The sequence below is a fragment of the Balaenoptera physalus genome (assembly GCF_965194825.1).
Source record: "Balaenoptera physalus genome assembly, chromosome: 7".
Taxonomy (NCBI): Eukaryota; Metazoa; Chordata; class Mammalia; order Artiodactyla; family Balaenopteridae; genus Balaenoptera; species Balaenoptera physalus.
Window position 1 is genome coordinate 70,932,865 of NC_138886.1, and position 19,045 is coordinate 70,951,909.

Genomic DNA, 19,045 nt, shown 5'->3' on the forward strand with positions numbered 1-19,045 from the left:
CAGGTGATAAAGGGGCCTAGGAAGAGGGATCAGGAAATATCGTCTGTGTTTAGGTCATAGCCAAATCACAGGATGAATATTTGCCTCCTCTTTCTCCTACATCCAGTCTCTCTTTTGATGAGAAGAAGAATAACCTCATTCTGAATCAATGAAAAGACTTCCGTCTTCTTGCCACTGGATATATGTTATCTGCACTTACAGAATTGAAAGTGTGCATCAAAGGAGCATTCTCTTGGGAAGAAAGGTAATGAGATAAAATGAAAGAGAATGGGTAGTCTTAAAATCATGGAGACCTAGGATCAAATCCTGGGGTTGATGCTTTTTAGTAGCATAGCCTACTTTACTTCTTTAAGCACCGATTTCTCTTTCTGAAAAATGAGGGTGATCCAAATTACCTACAGAGTTATAATACAGATATAATGCATGTAATACAGATAAACTCATGACACTAAGAGGCATAAAACAAATGAAGTCTTTTCACCTCTTGTATTTGCCCAAGAGCTCTTCCTTTCCCTTTCCTTCTCCTCTCCCCTCTTCTCTTCTCCTCTCCTTTCTCTCTCTCCTCCCCCTTCCCTCTCTCCTCCCCTCCCCTTCCCTCCCTCTTTTTCTATCTCCTCTCCTCCCTTTTCTTTTCTTTATCTTATTTTTTTCTGTACCAGCAGTTTTTCACAAGCCCTAGAGTTTTGTATATGTATACTGTTGCTGCAACTATGTATAAATGCAACTGATTCTTTGCATTCATTTATATGCTGGTATAAGTGTTTCATCCTCACAAGTTTTATAGGGGAAGTCTGGATGCTGGTGGAGCAGTGAGAAAGAAGAACTTATTTTACCTCTGACTTGAGCACTGAAAAGATACACCTTCACCACTGTTGCAACTCCATACTTCTAAGAACGGGTGAGTTGAAGAACATTGTGTCTCCATTAAAGAAGATATATTGTAAAACATAGCTAATGATGACGACAGCAACAACAACAAACATAGAAACAAGGATCTACTATGTAACTGCTTCCTAAGTATTCTCCCTTTAAGGAGATTTTGAGATCCAGCTTTTCTGCGGTTAGACACTGTGAGAAAATATTAAGTTGGAAACTCCAAGGGTGATGTAAGTCATTGGGTATATTTTAGAGCTGGATTTCATCATCAGCTAGCTTGTCACTGTCATCTTATAAATGTGTTTTTGTACTAACTCCGTTGCCCCAGGTAGTCACGTGCCTCTGTAAGAAATCTCTCAGCTGTGGCCTTCTCTTGGAGGGAGGGAGCTGGCCAAAGGGTGCATATCAACCAAAGCTCTTCATTATATTGGCCTAATTGATCCTACATTTCTCAGCAAATCTCTCTTTCTCCTTCTCTTTTGCATAACTCCAGTGGAATCATTTCCACTGAATTACATCCAAGAGTCTGTTCATGGGGCTAGCCTGGCAGTTAGGTTCTCTGTTGGATTTTTAGCTTTCACAATTTCATAATTTGCATATACTCTTTTCTTGGAGGCATATTTCATTCTTGGGTCCTTTAAAGAGTTAAATGTCTTTAATTGACTCTTTTAAGGTTTTACTGTGTTTTTGCTTTTTTTTTTCTGGATAATTTTCGGGGATATATCTAGTAACCAATCCATGTCAGGGAAGCAGTAGGACAAATAAATGAATTTTGAACCACCTTGGTTGATGGAATAAGATATTTGAGAGAACACTGGAGAAGTGAGGGGGTTGGAGGGGGATATATTAAAAAATGTTCTATTACTCTTACCCTAACTCTACCCCTTTGTCATTTTGGTGGCCATTTTTTTCTGGCTGCGTTGGGTCTTTGTTGCTGGGCGCAGCTTTCTCTAGTTGCAGGGAGCGGGGGTTACTCTTCCCCTTGCGGTGCACGGGCTTCTCATTGCGGTGGCTTCTCTTGTTGTGGCTCACGGGCTCTAGAGAGCAGGCTCAGTAGTTGTGGCGCACGGGCTTAGTTGCTCTGCAGCATGTGGGATCTTCCTGGACCAGGGATCAAACCTGTGTCCCCTGCATTGGCAGGTGGATTCTTAACTATTGTGCCACCAGGGAAGTCCTTCGTGGCCACTTGACGTGAAGAAATATTAATGACAAATCTAGTCTTATTTGAAAATGAAAATCACAACAGTGTTTACCTCATAGGGATACTGTAAGATTCAAATGAAATAATTTGTATAAGAGGTGTGGCACTATGTTTTCCATTCTATAAGGGCTCAATAAATATCAGCTGTACAACGATTACTGCTCTCAATTCTGAACTCCTGTTGTTCAAATCTTTCCCAGTTGGAGTTTTAAAATAAAATCTAATAACTAGGCTAATATGCTATGTGGTTCTTCTAGGGTTCAAGCATTACTGTGAAGGATATTAGAAACCTTTCCTGAGTCAGTACTGCTTTTGAGGAAAAAATTGGGATACCTATTTAGAATGTATTTAACTCCAAAGAAATGGTCTGAGGTAACTGGTGGGAGATAGGACACAAAAACCTTTTAGACATCCTAATTGAATGAATCCTAATTGAATAAAATTCCTGAACAGCTCATTGCCACATCTGAAGAACAGTTTGGGTCTAAATGAGAATGACCAAAGAATATAGGAAAAGTTCCTTCCTGCTCTTTTAAAAAATATTTTATATATTGAAATATAGATGATGTACAATATAATGTTAGTTTCAGGTGTACAACATAGTGATGTAACATTTACAAACATTACGAAGTAATTAGCATAACGTCTAGTAACCATCTGTCCCCATACAAAGTTATCATAGTATTACTGACAATATTCCCTATGCTGTATATTACATCCCTGCTCATTTATAAGTCAAAATTTGTACCTCTTAATCCTCTTTGCCTATGCCTATTTTGCCCAACCCCTACCCCCTCCCCTCTGGCAACCATCTGTTTGTTCTCTGTATCTATAAGTCTGTTTTCATTTTGCTTGTTTGTTTTATCGTTTTTGGTTTTGTTTTTGAATTTTTGAATTTTATTTTTTTTATAGATTTTTAAAAATTAATTAATTAATTTATTTTTGGCTGTGTTGGGTCTTCGTTTCTGTGTGAGGGCTTTCTCCAGTTGCGACGAGCGGGGGCCACTCTTCATCGCGGTGCGCAGGCCTTTCACTGTCGCGGCCTCTCGTGTTGTGGAGCACGGGCTCCAGACGCGCAGGCTCAGTAGCTGTGGCTCACAGGCTTAGTTGCTCCGCGGCATGTGGGATCCTCCCAGACCAGGGCTCGAACCTGTGTCCCCTGCATTTGTAGGCAGTCTCTCAACCACTGCACCACCAGGGAAGAATTTTATTTTATTTATTTTTTAAACAGCATGTACTTATTAGTTAACTATTTTATACATATTACTGTATATATGTCAATCCCAGTCTCCCAATTCATCCTACCACTACCACCCCCCCGCCACTTTCCCCCCTTGGTGTCCATATGTTTGTTCTCTACATCTGTGTCTCTATTTCTGGCCTGCAAACCGGTTCATCTGTACCATTTTTCTAGGTTCCACATATATGCGTTAATATACGATATTTGTTTTTCTCTTTCTGACTTACTTCACTCTGTATGACAGTCTCTAGATCCCACCATGTCTCTATAAATGACCCAATTTCGTTCCTTTTTATGACTGAGTAATATTCCACTGTATAAATGTACAACATCTTCTTTATCCATTCGTCTGTCGATGGGCATTTAGGTTGCTTCCATGACCTGGCTATTGTAAATAGTGCTGCAATGAACATTGCGGTACATGACTCTTTTTGAATTGTGGTTTTCTCAGGGTATATGCCCAGTAGTGGGATTGCTGGGTCGTATGGTAGTTCTATTTTTAGTTTTTTAAGGAACCTCCATACTGTTCTCCATAGTGGCTGTATCAATTTACATTCCCACCAACAGTGCAAGAGGGTTCCCTTTTCTCCACACCCTCTCCAGCATTTGTTGTTTGTAGATTTTCTGATGATGCCCATTCTAACTGGTGTGAGATGATACCTCATTGTAGTTTTGATTTGCATTTCTCTAATAATTAGTGATGTTGAGCAGCTTTTCATGTGCTTCTTGGCCATCTGTATGTCTTCTTTGGAGAAATGTCTATTTAGGTCTTCTGCCCATTTTTGGATTGGGTTGTTTGTTTTTTTAATATTGAGCTGCATGAGCTGTTTATATATTTTGGAGATTAATCCTTTGTCCGTTGATTTGTTTGCAAATATTTTCTCCCATTCTGAGGGTCGTCTTTTCATCTTGTTTGTAGTTTCCTCTGCTTTGCAAAAGTTTTTAAGTTTCATTAGGTCCATTTTGTTTATTTTTGTTTTTATTTCCATTACTCTAGGAGGTGGATCAAAAAAGATCTTGCTGTGATTTATGTCAAAGAGTGTTCTTCCCATGTTTTCCTCTAAGAGTTTTAGAGTGTCCGGTCTTACATTTAGGTCTCTAATCCATTTTGAGTTCATTTTTGTGTATGGTGTTAGGGAGTGGTCTAATTTCATTCTTTTACATGTAGCTGTCCAGTTTTCCCAGCACCACTTATTGAAGAGAGTCTCTTTTCTCCAGTGTATATCCTTGCCTCCTTTGTCATAGATTAGTTGACCATAGGTTCATGGGTTTATCTTTGGGCGTTCTATCCTGTTCCATTGATCTATATTTCTGTTTTTGTGCCAGTACCATAGTGTCTTGATTACTGTAGCTTTGTAGTATAGTCTGAAGTCAGGGAGTCTGATTCCTCCAGCTCCATTTTTTTTCCCTCAAGACTGCTTTGGCTATTTGGGGTCTTCTGTGTCTCCATACAAATTTTAAGATTTTTTGTTCTAGTTCTGTAAAAAATGCCATTGGTAGTTTGATAGGGATTGCATTGAATCTGCAGATTGCTTTGGGTAGTATAGTTATTTTCACAATGTTGATTCTTCCAATCCAAGAACATGGTATACCTCTCCATCTGTTTGTGTCATCTTTGATTTCTTTCATCAGTTTCTTATAGTTTTCTGAGTACAGGTCTTTTACGTCCTTAGGTAGGTTTATTCCTAGGTATTTTATTCTCTTTGTTGCAATGGTAAATGGGAGTGTTTCCTTAAATTCTCTTTCAGATTTTTCATCATTGGTGTATAGGAATGTAAGAGATTTCTGTGCATTAATTTTGTATCCTGCTACTTTACCAAATTCATTGATTAGCTCTAGTAGTTGTCTGGTGGCATCTTTAGGATTCTCTATGTATAGTATCATATCATCTGCAAACAGTGACAGTTTTACTTCTTGTTTTCCAATTTGTATTCCTTTTATTTCTTTTTCTTCTCTGATTGCCATGGCTAGGACTTCCAAAACTATGTTGAATAATAGTGGTGAGAGTGGACATCCTTGTCTTGCTTCTGATCTTAGAGGAAATGCTTTCAGTTTTTTACCACTGAGAATGATGTTTGCTGTGGGTTTGTCGTATATGGCCTTTATTATGTTGAGGTAGGTTCCTTCTATGCCCACTTTCTGGAGAGTTTTTTTTTTTTTTTTTTAAAGATTTATCTATTTTATTGATTGATTGATTGCTATGTTGGGTCCTCGTCTCTGTGCTAGGGCTTTCTCCAGTTGCGGCAAGCGGGGGCCACTCTTCATCGCGGTGCATGGGCCTCTCACTATCGAGGCCTCTCCCGCTGCGGAGCACAGGCTCCAGACGTGCAGGCTCAGCAGTTGTGGCCCACGGGCCCAGTTGCTCCGCGGCATGTGGGATCCTCCCAGACCAGGGCTCGAACCCATGTCCCCTGCATTAGCAGGCAGACTCTCAACCACTGCGCCACCAGGGAAGTCCTCTGGAGAGTTTTTATCATAAATTGGTGTTGAATTTTGTCAAAAGCTTTTTCTGCATCAATTGAGATGATCATATGGTTTTTATTCTTCAATTTGTTAATATGGTGTATCACATTGACTGATTTGCGTATACTGAAGAATTCTTGCATCCCTGGGATAAATCCCACTTGATCATGGTGTTTGATCCTTTTAATGTGTTGTTGGATTCTGTTTGCTAGTAATTTGTTGAGGAATTTTGCATCTATATTCATCAGTGATATTTGATATTGATACTACAAAAATATATATTTTTGTAGTATCTTTGTCTGGTTTTGTTATCAGGGTGATGGTGGCCTCATAGAATGAGTTTGGGAGTGTTCCTTCCTCTGCTATTTTTTGGAAGAGTTTGAGAAGGATGGGTGTTAGCTCTTCTCTAAATGTTTTAAAGAATTCACCTGTGAAGCCATATGGTCCTGGACTCTTGTTTGCTGAAAGATTTTTAATCACAGTATCAGTATCATTACTTGTGACTGGTCTGTTCATATTTTCTATTTCTTCCTGGTTCAGTCTTAGAAGGTTGTGCTTTTCTAAGAATTTGTCCATTTCTTCCAGGTTGTCCATTTTATTTGCATAGAGTTGCTTGTAGTAGTCTCTTACGATGCTTTGTATTTCTGTGGTGTCAATTGTAACTTCTCCTTTTTCATTTCTACTTTTATTGATTTGAGTACTCTCCCTCTTTTTCTTGATGAGTCTGGCTAAAGGTTTATCCATGTTGTTTATCTTCTCAAAGAACCAGCTTTTAGTTTTATTGATCTTTGTTATTGTTTCTATTTCATTTATTTCTGCTCTGATCTTTATGGTTTTTTTCCTTCTACTAACTTTGGGTTTTTTTGTTCTTTTTTCTGTAGTTCCTTTAGGTGTAAGGTTAGATTGTTTATTTGAGATTTTTCTTGTTTCTTGAGGTAGGCTTGTATTGCTATAAACTTCCCTCTTAGAGCTGCTTTTGCTGCATCCCATAGGTTTTGGATCATCATGTTTTCTTTGTAATTTGTCTCTAGGTATTTTTTGATTTCTTCTTTGATTTCTTCAGTGATCTCTTTGTTATTTAGTAACGTATTGTTTAGCCTCCATGTGTTTGTGTTTTTAATGTTTTTTTCCCTGTAATTGATTTCTAATCTCACAGCGTTGTTGGAAAAGATGCTTGATATGATTTCAATTTTCTTAAATTTACTGAGGCTTGATTTGTGACCCAAGATGTGATCTATCCTGGAGAATGTTCTGTGTGCATTTGAGAAGAAAGTGTAATCTGCTGGTTTTGGATGGAATGTCCTATAAATATCAATTAAATCTATCTGGTCTATTGTGTCATTTAAAGCTTGTGTTTCCTTATTAATTTTCTGTCTAGATGACCTGTCCATTGGTGTAAGTGAGATATTAAAGTCCCCCACTATTATTGTGTTACTGTCGATTGAGGTGCTCCTATGTTGGGTGCATGTATGTTTATAATTGTTGCATCTTCTTGGATTTATCCCTTGATCATTATGTAGTGTCCTTCCTTGTCTCTTGTAATATTCTTTATTTTAAAATCTATTTTATCTGATATGAGTATGGCCAGTCCAGCTTTCTTTTGATTTCTATTTGTATGGAATCTCTTTTTCCATCCCCTCACTTTCAGTCTGTATGTGTCCCAAGGTCTGAAGTGGGTCTCTTGGAGACAGCATATAGATGGGTCTTGTTTTTGTAACCATTCAGCAAGCCTGTGTCTTTTGGTTGGAGCATTTAATCCATTCATGTTTAAGGTAATTATTGATATGTATGTTCCTATTACCATTTTCTTAATCGTTATGGGTTTGTTTTTGTAGGTCCTTTTCTTCTCTTGTGTTTCCCACTTAGAGAAGTTCCTTTAGCATTTGTTGTAGAGCTGGTTTGGTGGTGCTGAATTCTCTTAGCTTTTGCTTGTCTGTAAAGCTTTTGATTTCTCTGTAGAATCTGAATGAGATCCTTGCTGGGTAGAGTAATCTTGGTTGTAGTTTCTTCCCTTTCATCACTTTAAATATATTGTGCCATTCCCTTCTGGCTTGTAGAGTTTCTGCTGAGAAATCGGCTGTTAACTTATGGGAGTTCCCTTGTATGTTATTTGTCATTTTTCCCTTGTTGTTGCTTTCAATAATTTTTCTTTGTCTTTAATTTTTGTCAATCTGATTACTATGTGCCTTGGCATGTTTCTCCTTGGGTTTATCCTGCCTGGGACTCTCTGTGCTTCCTGGACTTGGGTGGCTATTTCCTTTCCCATGTTAAGGAAGTTTTTGACTATACTCTCTTCAAATATTTTCTTGGGCCCTTTGTCTCTCTCTTCTCTTTCTGGGACCCCTATAATGTGAATGTTGTTGTGTTTAATATTATCGCAGAGGTCTCTTAGGCTGTCTTCATTTCTTTTCATTCTGTTCCACGGCAGTGAATTCCACCATTCTGTCTTCCAGGTCACTTATCCATTCTTCTGCCTCAGCTATTCTGCTATTGATTCCTTCTAGTGTATTTTACATTTCAGTTATTGTATTGTTCATCTCTGTTTGTTTATTCTTTAATTCTTCCACGTGTTTGTTCTTTAATTCTTCTAGGTCTTTGCTAAACATTTCTTGCATCTTCTCGATCTTTGCCTCCATTCTTTTTCCGAGGTCCTGGATCATCTTCACTATCATTATTCTGAATTCTTTTTCTGGAAGGTTGCCTATCTCCACTTCATTTAGTTGTTTTCCTGGGGTTTTATTTTGTTCCTTCATCTGGTACATAGTCCTCTGCCTTTTCATTTTGTCTATCTTTCTTTGAATGTGGTTTTCCTTCCACAGCCTGCAGAATTGTAGTTCTTCTTGTTTCTGCTGTCTGCCCTCTGGTGGATGAGTCTATCTAAGAAGCTTGTGCAAGCTTCCTGATGGGAGGGACTGGTGGTGGATAGAGCTGGGTGTTGCTCTGGTGGGCAGAGCTCAGTAAAACTGTAATCCGCTTGTCTGCTGATGGGTGTGGTTGAGTTCCCTCCCTGTTGTTTGTTTGGCCTGAGGTGACTCAGCATTGAAGCCTACTCGGCTCTTTGGTGGGGCTAATGGCGGACTCTGGGAGGGCTCACGCCAAGGGGTGCTTCCCAGAACTTCTGCTGCCAGTGTCTTTGTCCCCATGGTGAGCTACAGCTACCCCCTGCCTCTGCAGGAGGCCCTCCAACACTAGCAGGCCTGGTTCAGTCTCCTATGGGGTCATTGCTCCTTCCCCTGGGTCCCGATGCGCACACTACTTTGTGTGTGCCCTCCAAGAGTGGAGTCTCTGTTTCCCCCAGTCCTGTCAAAGTCCTGCAATCAAATCCCGTTAGCCTTCAAAGTGTGATTCTCTAGGAATTCCTCCTCCCTTTGCTGGAACCCCAGGTTGGGAAGCCTGACATGGGGCTCAGAACCTTCACTCCAGTTGGTGGACTTCTGTGGTATAAGTGTTCTCCAGTTTGTGAGTCACCCACCCAGCAGTTATGGGATTTGATTTTATTGTGATTGCGTCCCTCCTACCATCTCATTGCGGCTTCCCCTTTGTCTTTGGGTGTGGGGTATCTTTTTTGGTGAGTTCCAGTGTCTTCCTGTCGATGACTGTTCAGCAGTTAGTTGTGATTCCGGTGCTCTCGTGAGAGGGAGTGAGTGCACATCTTTCTACTCCACCATCTTGAACCAATCTCTGCCTTGTTTGTTTTTTAGATTCCACATATAACTGAGATCATGGGGTATTTGTCTTTCTCTGACTTATTTCTCTTACCATAATACCTTATATATCCATCCTTGTTGTTGCAAATAACAAGATTTCATTTTTTATGGCTGAGTGATATTTCTCTGTGTGTGTATGTATGTATGAAGGTGTATATATATGTCTGTGTGTGTGTGTATATCACATCTTCTTTATCCATTCTTCTATTGGTGGACACTTACATTCCGTCCATATCTTGGCTATTGTAAACAATGCCGCAATGAACATAGAGATGCATATATCTTTTCGAATTAGTGTTTTTGTTTTCTTTAGGTAAATACCCAGAATTGAAATTGCTGGATCATATGGTAGTTCTATTTTTAATTTTTTGAAGAATCTCCATACTGTTTTCCACAGCGGTTACAATTAACAATCCTACCAACAGTGCTCAAGGGTTCCCTTTTCTCCACATCCTCACCAACACTTGTTATCTTTTGTCTTTTTGATAACAGCCATTCTGACAGGTGTGAGGTGATATCTCATAGTGGTTTTGATTTGCATTTCCCTGATGATTAGTGATGTTGAGCATATTTTCATGTGTCTGTTAGCCATCTGTATGTCTTTTTTGGAAAAATGTTTATTTAGATTCCCTTCCCATATTTTAATCAGGTTGTTTGTTTTTTTGCTATTGAGTTGTATGAGTTTTTTAAAAAAATATATTTTGGATGTTAAACCCATATTGAACATATTGTTTGCAAATATCTTCTCCCATTCAGTAGGTGGCTTTTTCATTTTATTGATGCTTTCCTTTGCTGAGCAAATGCTTTTTAGTTTGATGTAGTACTATTTGGTTATTTTTGCTTTTGTTTCTTTTGCCTGAGGAGACATATCCAAAAAAATATTGCTAAGACAAATGCCAAAGAGTGTACTGCCTATGTTTTCTCCTAGTAGTTTTATGGTTTCAGTTCTTATATTTGTCTTTAATCCATTTTGAGTTTATTTTTGTATATGCTGTGAGAAAGTAGTCCAGTTTCATTCTTTTGCATGTAACTGTCCAGTTTTTCCAACACCACTTATTCAAGAGGCTGTTTTTTTCCCATTGTGTAGTTTTGCCTCCTTTGTTGCAGGTTAATTGATCATATAAGTGTGGGTGTATTTCTGGGAGTCTTTCCTGTTCTGTCTAAAGACAAACCTCTGTGGCATTTACCCATGAAATGCAGCTTTTCAGAACTGAGTGTAAGTCCCACAGGTCCTTTACCCATGAAGTTCCTTTTCCCTCTCCGTTTAGAACTCTTCCCTCATACCACTCCCTCTATGTGGGCCTCCAGTAACTGTCAGCTCTTATACAAAGGGCCACACAAGGACTGCCCCTCCAACCAGCCAGAGCACACAGGCCAACTTTTAATAGTAACTGCAAAAAGTTGGGGCAAAAGAGAAACATAATCTCCTTCACAGAGCTGTAATGGCTCTGATTAAGACCAAGGGCCCTGAAGTCAGACAGACCTGAATTTAAATATTAGTTCAACAATAAATTTCTTTTTTTTTTTTTTTTTTGAGTTCAGCAAAAGAAACAGTTTTATTTCCTGATTTTTAAATCCAGGGCTATGAGTTTAAATACATTTCAATTTATAATGTGTTGGAAGGTTTTACATAATGTATTTTTTTAACATCTTTATTGGAGTATAATTGCTTTCCTAAACTTAGGCATAGTGTATAATGTTATTAAATAATACATATTTCATGGGATTGTAATGAAGAGGAAGTGAAGTAATTGTAAAGTGCTTCACAGATTGGCCAGCATATAGTAAACATTTAATAATCAACAGCTAGTATTATTTTTTCCTCAAAATATTCTGTCTGCCAGCAATCATGAAATTCAGTCTTGTATAGATTCCATGACTAGGACTTGGAGAAGAAAAATGGTCTGAACAATTTAGACAATTATCTTTTCCCTATAGAATCAAGGGAGGCATTTTTCTTCTTAAATATCCAGATTGTCCGTGTCACTTTTCTTATCCAGGTACTTGCCAGATCTACACCTCACTTTTATGCAACTGGAAAACATTAAAAAAGTTTCATGTACACACACAAACACACACACGCTTAAGTATTATATATGAATATACCTTCTATAACATTTTGCTCATCTGTTCTCTCCTATGACTGTAACCCTCTGAGATAGGTTTTATATTATCTCATTTTATGATTAAAGGAAAAGGGAAGCAACTTGGCCAGGCTAAAGGCCTTGCAGTTGATTAGGGACAGAGCTGGGGTGTCCTGACCCCTTTCCAGTTTTTCTTCCTTTGTACTGCTCTGATGACCATGGAAACGAAATGCACTAGAGCTTGGATACCAAAGAAGTTTCAGCTGACAGGTAACCAAAGGAAACAGCATGGCTGAAATCCAGTTAAAAGTTAAAATCCCATTGGGCAATGTCTCTTTCACTGACAAAAGGAATTGCTGTCATATCCCCATCTAGCCACTTTGCAAACAGCGGGAATGTTAGCAAGAGCTCACGGTGAACAGTGAATGCTTCCTAAGGGAGCAGTGATTGCTTTGGCTGGGTTCTGCTGTAGCAGTTTCCTGGTGATGAAGAGACTGTAGTCAGACAATCAGAGGCGGGAACCATTTTCTAATAACCACCTCAGGCTTTTGGCACCTAATTCTCTGGCACTGTCTAGGGAAGTGTTTTATGTTATTTCATGCTACTTGTCAAGTCAAGCTGCTTGTCTAATTTTGCTGGGAAATGTGACACTGCCGGTCAAATCGCTCAGCACAGTGAGATCCAGTGCGTGCCTTGCAAAGTGCTCAGAGGGTTGTGATCGTCTCTGACAAGCATACGGCAGAGAGAAATTTTTTTTAATGGCCCCAGTTTATACAGTTTTTCCATCCGTGGTTCCATGGTGTTTTGAAATCAGGTTGTGGTCCTGAGTTAATGACACAAGGAAACACTTTGATGCTCGTATTGCCTACTTGGTTTTTTTGAACCTCACATGGACTGGCTTCATCCTGTCCCCAAGTTCATAAGCCTCTATCTTCCTCTCCGCTTCCTGTGCAGGCTTCCTCTGGTTTGTGGGCTGTGCACTTCATCTTGTTCCTTCAAGGCAAGCACTGAGCCTCTGGTCAAACAGAGTTTCTGTGGTGGCTTCTGCTATCTGCTTATCACCCAATCCCAGGCTCAGGTTTTCCTTCCTTATTTTTTTATACCTGAAATAGCTCTTTTCCAATTTGTCTATAGCTTTCTCTTTCAACTTTCTCCCCCCTCCTCATAGTAATTAAGCAGGGGTTATGCTCCTTTTCCAGATCTTGATTTTGTAATACTTTTATTGCTAAAGAGTTATGTCGATGAGACTAATCTAAATATGTTAAACTTGGTACTGATTAGATGACTTCATAAACACTCCTTGACAGTTTTTTGTGAAAGAGCTTGCTTGAAATCTCTGCTAATGTAGCCGAATTTCCTTCTAAAGGCAGTTACATATAATGCCTCTTAAAGGGAATTATCTAAATTTGCAGTTTGGCAGCCTCTTCCTGGGACTCTGGAGGGTTAATAAATCATGGAGATTACATCTTCATGTGGGAAATATGAAGGCTCCAATGTGGATAAATACTACTTAAGAAGACCCTACATTACAAGGAAGGTTGGAGATATTCTGGAGACCCATAAAATGCTCCCTTTGTACCAATTATCACAGTGAACTTTCTCCTTCTAGTTTATGTTATATTCACATTGAATCATTCCAGGGATTTTGCTTTTAGCCTGCATATACCGTGTATGTTTCTCATCTGGGTAGATAAACCAGCCTTATAGATTTAAAGGAGATTGCATGAGCTGCTGCTGGGAAGTTTTTCTTGAGTTAGTTAAGAACCTGTGAAACTTAGTCCTTGATATTTCACTAGCTGTCATTTGTAATAAAATCTACTTTAGCCTAGGGTTAAGTGATGACTCTGGTCCTCACAGCATGTGGGGGATCCTGGGGGTCAAATAAAGGGAAACACTCTGACTTCCCCACAGACTTATGCTGAGACCTTGAGGGGCTTACTGCTTCTCCCACTAAAAAAACTGCAAATTTTAACACTTTCCTCTAACCAAAAATAAAATTATAAGATTGTAATACTCTTCCAGTGCCCTTGAAATTGTCAGAGGTTGCCCGGAGGCTTCCCAAGAGCTGGACTGGCTCTGACTCAGTCACTGTTTCATCCATAGAGTCTTACATGATGCCTGGAGCATACAGAAGGCACTCAGTGAATGAAATGAGTGAATGAAAGGAAAGATAGGACCAGAGTCACATTTTAGCAGCCTAATTATATATTTTCAGGGTAATGTATTTAAAAAGGGACAGTGATAACACATTTCTAAAAGGAGATGAATGGCATATTTAACACTTTCCAAGAAGAAGGAATTCCGTTTCTATCACTTGATCTAGGTTTTCAATTACAGAAACATTGAGAATTCCTTGTGGCTGAATATGGGTGAATCTTTAAGGCAGTTGAAGACCCAGGCTGCCCTTGTGGACATCAATACTCCCATGGAGCACTTTCCATGAAGAAAAGTGTGGGCTTGCTGTCTTTGCATCAAAACTCCTAGAATTTGGCTGAATGCCTGGTTTATCCCAGGACATTAGTCAGCCCACAAATCCCACATTTGTTTATTCAGACCAGAGCAAGTGAATACTGCCATTCTCCCATCTCCTTTGTTGGCAAGTGCTTTGTTAACCTGAATTGAGTTCTGCAACACAAAACGAAGTGACTAATCTTTTGGGGGTTTCCCCCTCCCGGGTTCTTGTATGAGCAACTAAATCTATAGACCACAAAGGCCCACACTGCCGTTTTCCCTCATGCTGCCCCTTTATTCTGATGGCTCCACATTGTACTTAAGGAAACCAATACCTTCCAGAGTGTGGTGGAACTGGCGCCACCATTAAGAAAAGGAGGTTACTGGACTTTTTAGTGTAGCAGCAAAGGGGGGCTACGTTGATTATTTACACTTATGTAGTCTACTGCTGGGCATCTGCAAGGATCATCACCTTGCACTCTCAGAAAATTTTCTACCTCTGAATATGTGGGTCTGAAAGTGCAGGAAGTAGAAATTTTAACAAAAAACAACCAGTTTGGATGATCACAAATATGTGGTAGATCTGGCATATGCAACTAAAAAGAATGCATACCCTTAATCACTAGGCTATTTGTCTATCTACAAATATGTGTAAAGGCCTAAATTTTTTAGCAAAAGTCTGAGGGTCTAATTTGTAAATTGCCGTTGACCACAAAAGAGTGATTAGTTTCAAAAGAGAACTGTTTTGCAACATGATACAAAAAAAGAGGAGGGGATAAAGGAAATCATAAAAATTAACATTCATGACATTAAATCCTAGTTGTTTTTATATCATGTTGCACATAGCAGCTTGGCAAATAATTCTCCCTCATTAAGCTTGTAGAAATTCTATTTGATTTATAAAGTTTTGACTCTGACTGTATTTACCATTGATAACCTGTTTTTCTCTCTCCTCTTCCTCCAACTCTTAGCCAGAACTACTTTCCAATGATTTCTTTCTACCACACTTCTCCTCCTCAGTGTAAGAGGATGAAAGCACATGATGACATTTGAAGCAAGAAGATTGAAGAATTGCTGCCTGCTAACCCAAGGCTTGGATTAGTACAATCTTTTTAGCTTTTTACTGTGAAGTTCAGGGATCACAAATGTTGTTTCATCCATGGAACTTTTGCAACTTGTTATTTTCATACCTGAGATCTGGGGGAAAGTTTAGTCTAAATGGCTTCTAAAATAGCCATTAGCTCAGGAGATACGCAGCCAATGCATGTGACAGGAGCTTTGCTCATACTACCCTGTTTTTTGGTCATGTAGTTTTTGGTTTTTTTTTTAATGATGTCATTTAAAAACTTTGCTTTTTGGGAATGATTCCCCCCACTATTTTTCTATAGAGGGTCAGGAAAATGCATAAATAATTTCTGGGCTTGGGTGCAGAAGATACACATGCTGACAAACAGAAATCTAAAGTGTTAAAGGAGATTGTCCTTTGAAGAAACTTTTCCAGGCTTGAGTTCTATATTTTTGGATTTGACTCAGTGAAAAATCTTTACTGAGTACCTAGTATATGCCCAGCAGTCTGCTGCATTATAGGGGTTGGGGGACTATAGTCCAGTTGGGATACAGGAAGGATGGAGAGAGAATACATATAGTTACAGCACAAGGCAGAATAAGTTATAGTATACAATGGGCTATGGAATATTGTGGAGGAAGAGAGCATTTTTAATTAGTGGAGTCAGGAAATGCATTACCAAGGTGATGGCATTCTTGCTGGGTCATGAAGGATAGATAGGATTTTGGCAGGTGAGGAGCCATTCTAATGCAAGAGAACAATAATAGAAAAAGCCCAGTGGTCCACTGAGGGTAGGAGCAGGGAAATAAAGGGCGGCTGGGTTTATACTGTGATTACTGAGCTGCAGGCACGCAGTTGTCCACGCCCTCCTCCTTGAACCACTTTTTAAAAAAAATATAAATTTATTTATTTATTTATGTTTGGCTGTGTTGGGTCTTTGTTGCTGAGCGTGGGCTTTTCTCTAGTTGCGGCGAGCGGGGGCTACTCCTTGTTGTGGTGCGCGGGCTTCTCACTGCAGTGGCTTCTCTTGTGGCACAGCACGGGCTCTAGGTGTGCGGGCTTCAGTAGTTGTGGCTCGCGGGCTCTAGAGCGCAGGCTCAGTAGTTGTGGCACACGGGCTTAGTTGCTCCGCGGCATGTGGGCTCTTCCCAGACCAGGGCTCGAACCCGTGTCCCCTGCATTGGCAGGTGGATACTTAACCACTGCGCCACCAGGGAAGCCCTGAACCACTGTTTACTCCAGAGTCACAGCATCCTCCTGACTCTGACAGTCTTACCAGCCATTGCTTCTCAGTCACCTTTCTTGGGTGCTCTTCCTCAGCCTGAGCTCTGCATGTCGAAAGGCTTCAGCATCAGTTTTTTAGCTTTCTTCACCTGAGTTGCTATCATTTAAATATTAAATATTTAACATCTACATGCCAGTAATCTCCAAATCAGTAACTTTCCCCATGACCCATGCCCTGACCTCTAGGCTGTATATCAAATTGTCTACCCAACATCTTCACTTTTGATGGCTAAATATCAGGTTTCTTGATTCTTTGCTTCCCCCCTCTGCTGAAATCCTGCTCATCCACCAGTCTTCTCTATCTTAGTTAATGGGCCTGCCATCCACCGAGTTGCTTAGGTGTCCCCCAAACTAGATGTTATTCTCGATATAGCCTTTTCTCTCACCTTCACCATATAATAACAAGTATTTTGAGTCCACCTCTACCCCACCCCAAATAAGTGACTATTGTTTTTTGTTATAAGTTTTATGGTAGTAAGATTTGCCTCTAAATGTACATGAATTATCTTGATAAAAATAAATATTAAATTAAAATATTACTTTCACAGAGATTGTCTCTTGGTTTCTTTCCAGAAATTAGCTCATAAGTTATCCAGAAGAGCCATGTATTCTTAAGTTTGCATGTGTATTGGAATTTATTTTTCCCATCTTCTAAAAGAGTGTTCACATTTTCTTGCCTTTCAGACCCAGGTGCTATGGATTAGATACACAAATACATGTCCCTGTGTATGTGTTTCATAGTAAAAATAACAATAATGATGAAAATGATAGTATTACTAATACTATTAATAATTAGCACCTATTAAGACCCGCAGGCACTGCAATAAGCATTGTACATTCACTGATGGTTTAAACCTCACAGTGACACTATGGGATGGATACTGTTACTGTCCTCATCTTAGATCTGCCCAAGGTCACACAGCTGGGAAGAGGCAGAGACTCAGGACATGGACCTACTTCTGCCAGACTCCAAAGCCCATGTTTTTAACCAAAAGTAATTTAAAATTCTGAACCACTGAATAGAGGTAGATGCAGCTTCTAGTGCAAAGAATATTTTGGCTGTCACACTCAGGAAGATATAAAGATATAGCTCTAGAAAGATGATACAGTATAAAAAACTGACCTTTTTACATCACCTTTCCATAGGCCTCATGGTGTATTCTTATATAATTTTCAAGGTAACTTCGTCTTTGGGGAATGCTGAAAAATTGCCATTCATTAATTTTTTTCCTCTAACATTCATCTCTTCTCAGTCTCTCCAATGGACAACTTCACTGACATCAAAAGTGTAAAGAGAGAAACCAGGGAGAAACATGAACCTAACAAGAGGATAAAAGGAATTATTAGAAAAGTTTTCCAGAGGAAGAACATTCCTTGTAGCCATTTCAACCTTTATTTCTTTCTGTATTTGATAGTGAGAGTACCACATAAGCCTGAATGAAAACAGAACGAGATGGAATCAGTCAGGATAAACCAGGTTATGCTATGATAAAAAACAGTCTCAAAATCTCAGTGGTTTAAAAAGCAAAAGGTTATTCTCATTCAAGATATATCCCCATCAATGGTCACATTCTGTGATATATTCTCCTTCTATCCAGCATCTATCTGTACCCCTATTTCTTCACTCTGGGCACAAGTGCCATTATTGTCTTCATGTAGAAACTGCCTCAGGAGAGCCTCCTGGACACAGAAGTTCTTTGATTGATTGACTGATTTTGTTTGAGGCTTTAAATTCTTCCCTGGAAGGCTGATTACCCCCTGTGCCTTCTTTCCTTGGGTTTTGGGCCATTCTGCAGTTGGAATAGTCTACTTTGTGCTTCTTGAAGATATCTTTCGCTCTGAGAGCCCCCTCTAAAAGTATTGTCGAATTTTTAGCATGGACTTTGGAAGCAGACGAGTTGGCTCTGCCACCTACTAGTTGTGTGGTATCGTGAAATGTCTTAACCTCTTTCAGCTTTAGTTTCCTTATTTGAACAGGGCTGTTATTCCTTATTTGAACAGGGAAGTGATTGGATTTGAGAGAAAGCCAGGAGATAATATTAGTAGAAATTGTTGATGAATTGGGTGAGGCAGAGGGGGGAGGCAAGGATGACTACCAGTTTTCTATCTTGACTAATGGGTGGTGATGCCTTTTACTGAGGAGGAGATAAGAGAAGCGATGTGTGTGTCTGTGTGTGTGTGTGAGACAGAGAAAGAGAGAGACAGAGAGAGAGAACAATTTAGGACATGAGGATTTGAGATACTTTCTAGATATATAAGTGGAAATGTTGAGTTAAAGCTTTAATGGTATATTGGCGAGTGATCTGGACTGATAATAGAGATTTCGAAGTCCTTTGCATAAAAAGATAATTGAAGCTATAGGAGTAGATGAGATACACTTCTGAAAATGAGCAGAGAAGAGAGCTTAGTGTGAGCCCTGAGAACTTCTCTATTTAATGGTCTCTAGAGAGAGTAGAGGATTCTTCCAAAAAATTAGCTTTTATGACACCACACTCCCTCATTTTCCTCTTACCTCTCTGGACATCAATTTTTTTTTCAGTGAAGAAAAAGATTATGTTGCCTACTTAGAGTGAGGGGGCTTTAACAGAGATGTATAGGTTTAAAATAATTACTGAGGAGAGTAGGAAGGAATGTTGATCAAGTGAAAAGATTGAGATGTACTGAAGTCTTAAG

At 39.4% G+C, this 19,045-nt stretch overlaps 2 long non-coding RNA genes across 7 annotated transcripts in view; one reads left to right on the forward strand and one right to left on the reverse strand.

The window, feature by feature from the left end:
- LOC309664776 overlaps window positions 1-17,229 on the forward strand; it is a 34,983-nt gene extending 17,754 nt beyond the window's left edge. Inside the window, exons 4-6 of one of the 4 annotated variants that reach the window (XR_014266033.1) lie at window positions 107-244; window positions 777-898; window positions 14,994-17,229. This is a non-coding gene — a long non-coding RNA (uncharacterized lncRNA). Of the gene's footprint in view, window positions 1-106; window positions 1,107-14,993 lie in introns of all 4 variants that reach the window. The other 3 variants (XR_014266032.1, XR_014266034.1, XR_014266035.1) reach the window with 3 other exon arrangements.
- Window positions 1,100-19,045, reverse strand: part of LOC309664775 — a 113,151-nt gene continuing 95,205 nt past the window's right edge. Inside the window, exons 4-5 of one of the 3 annotated variants that reach the window (XR_014266027.1) lie at window positions 17,496-17,691; window positions 1,100-3,263 (exon numbers count right to left, since the gene is read on the reverse strand). This is a non-coding gene — a long non-coding RNA (uncharacterized lncRNA). Of the gene's footprint in view, window positions 3,264-17,363; window positions 17,692-19,045 lie in introns of those variants that run through there. The other 2 variants (XR_014266026.1, XR_014266028.1) reach the window with 2 other exon arrangements.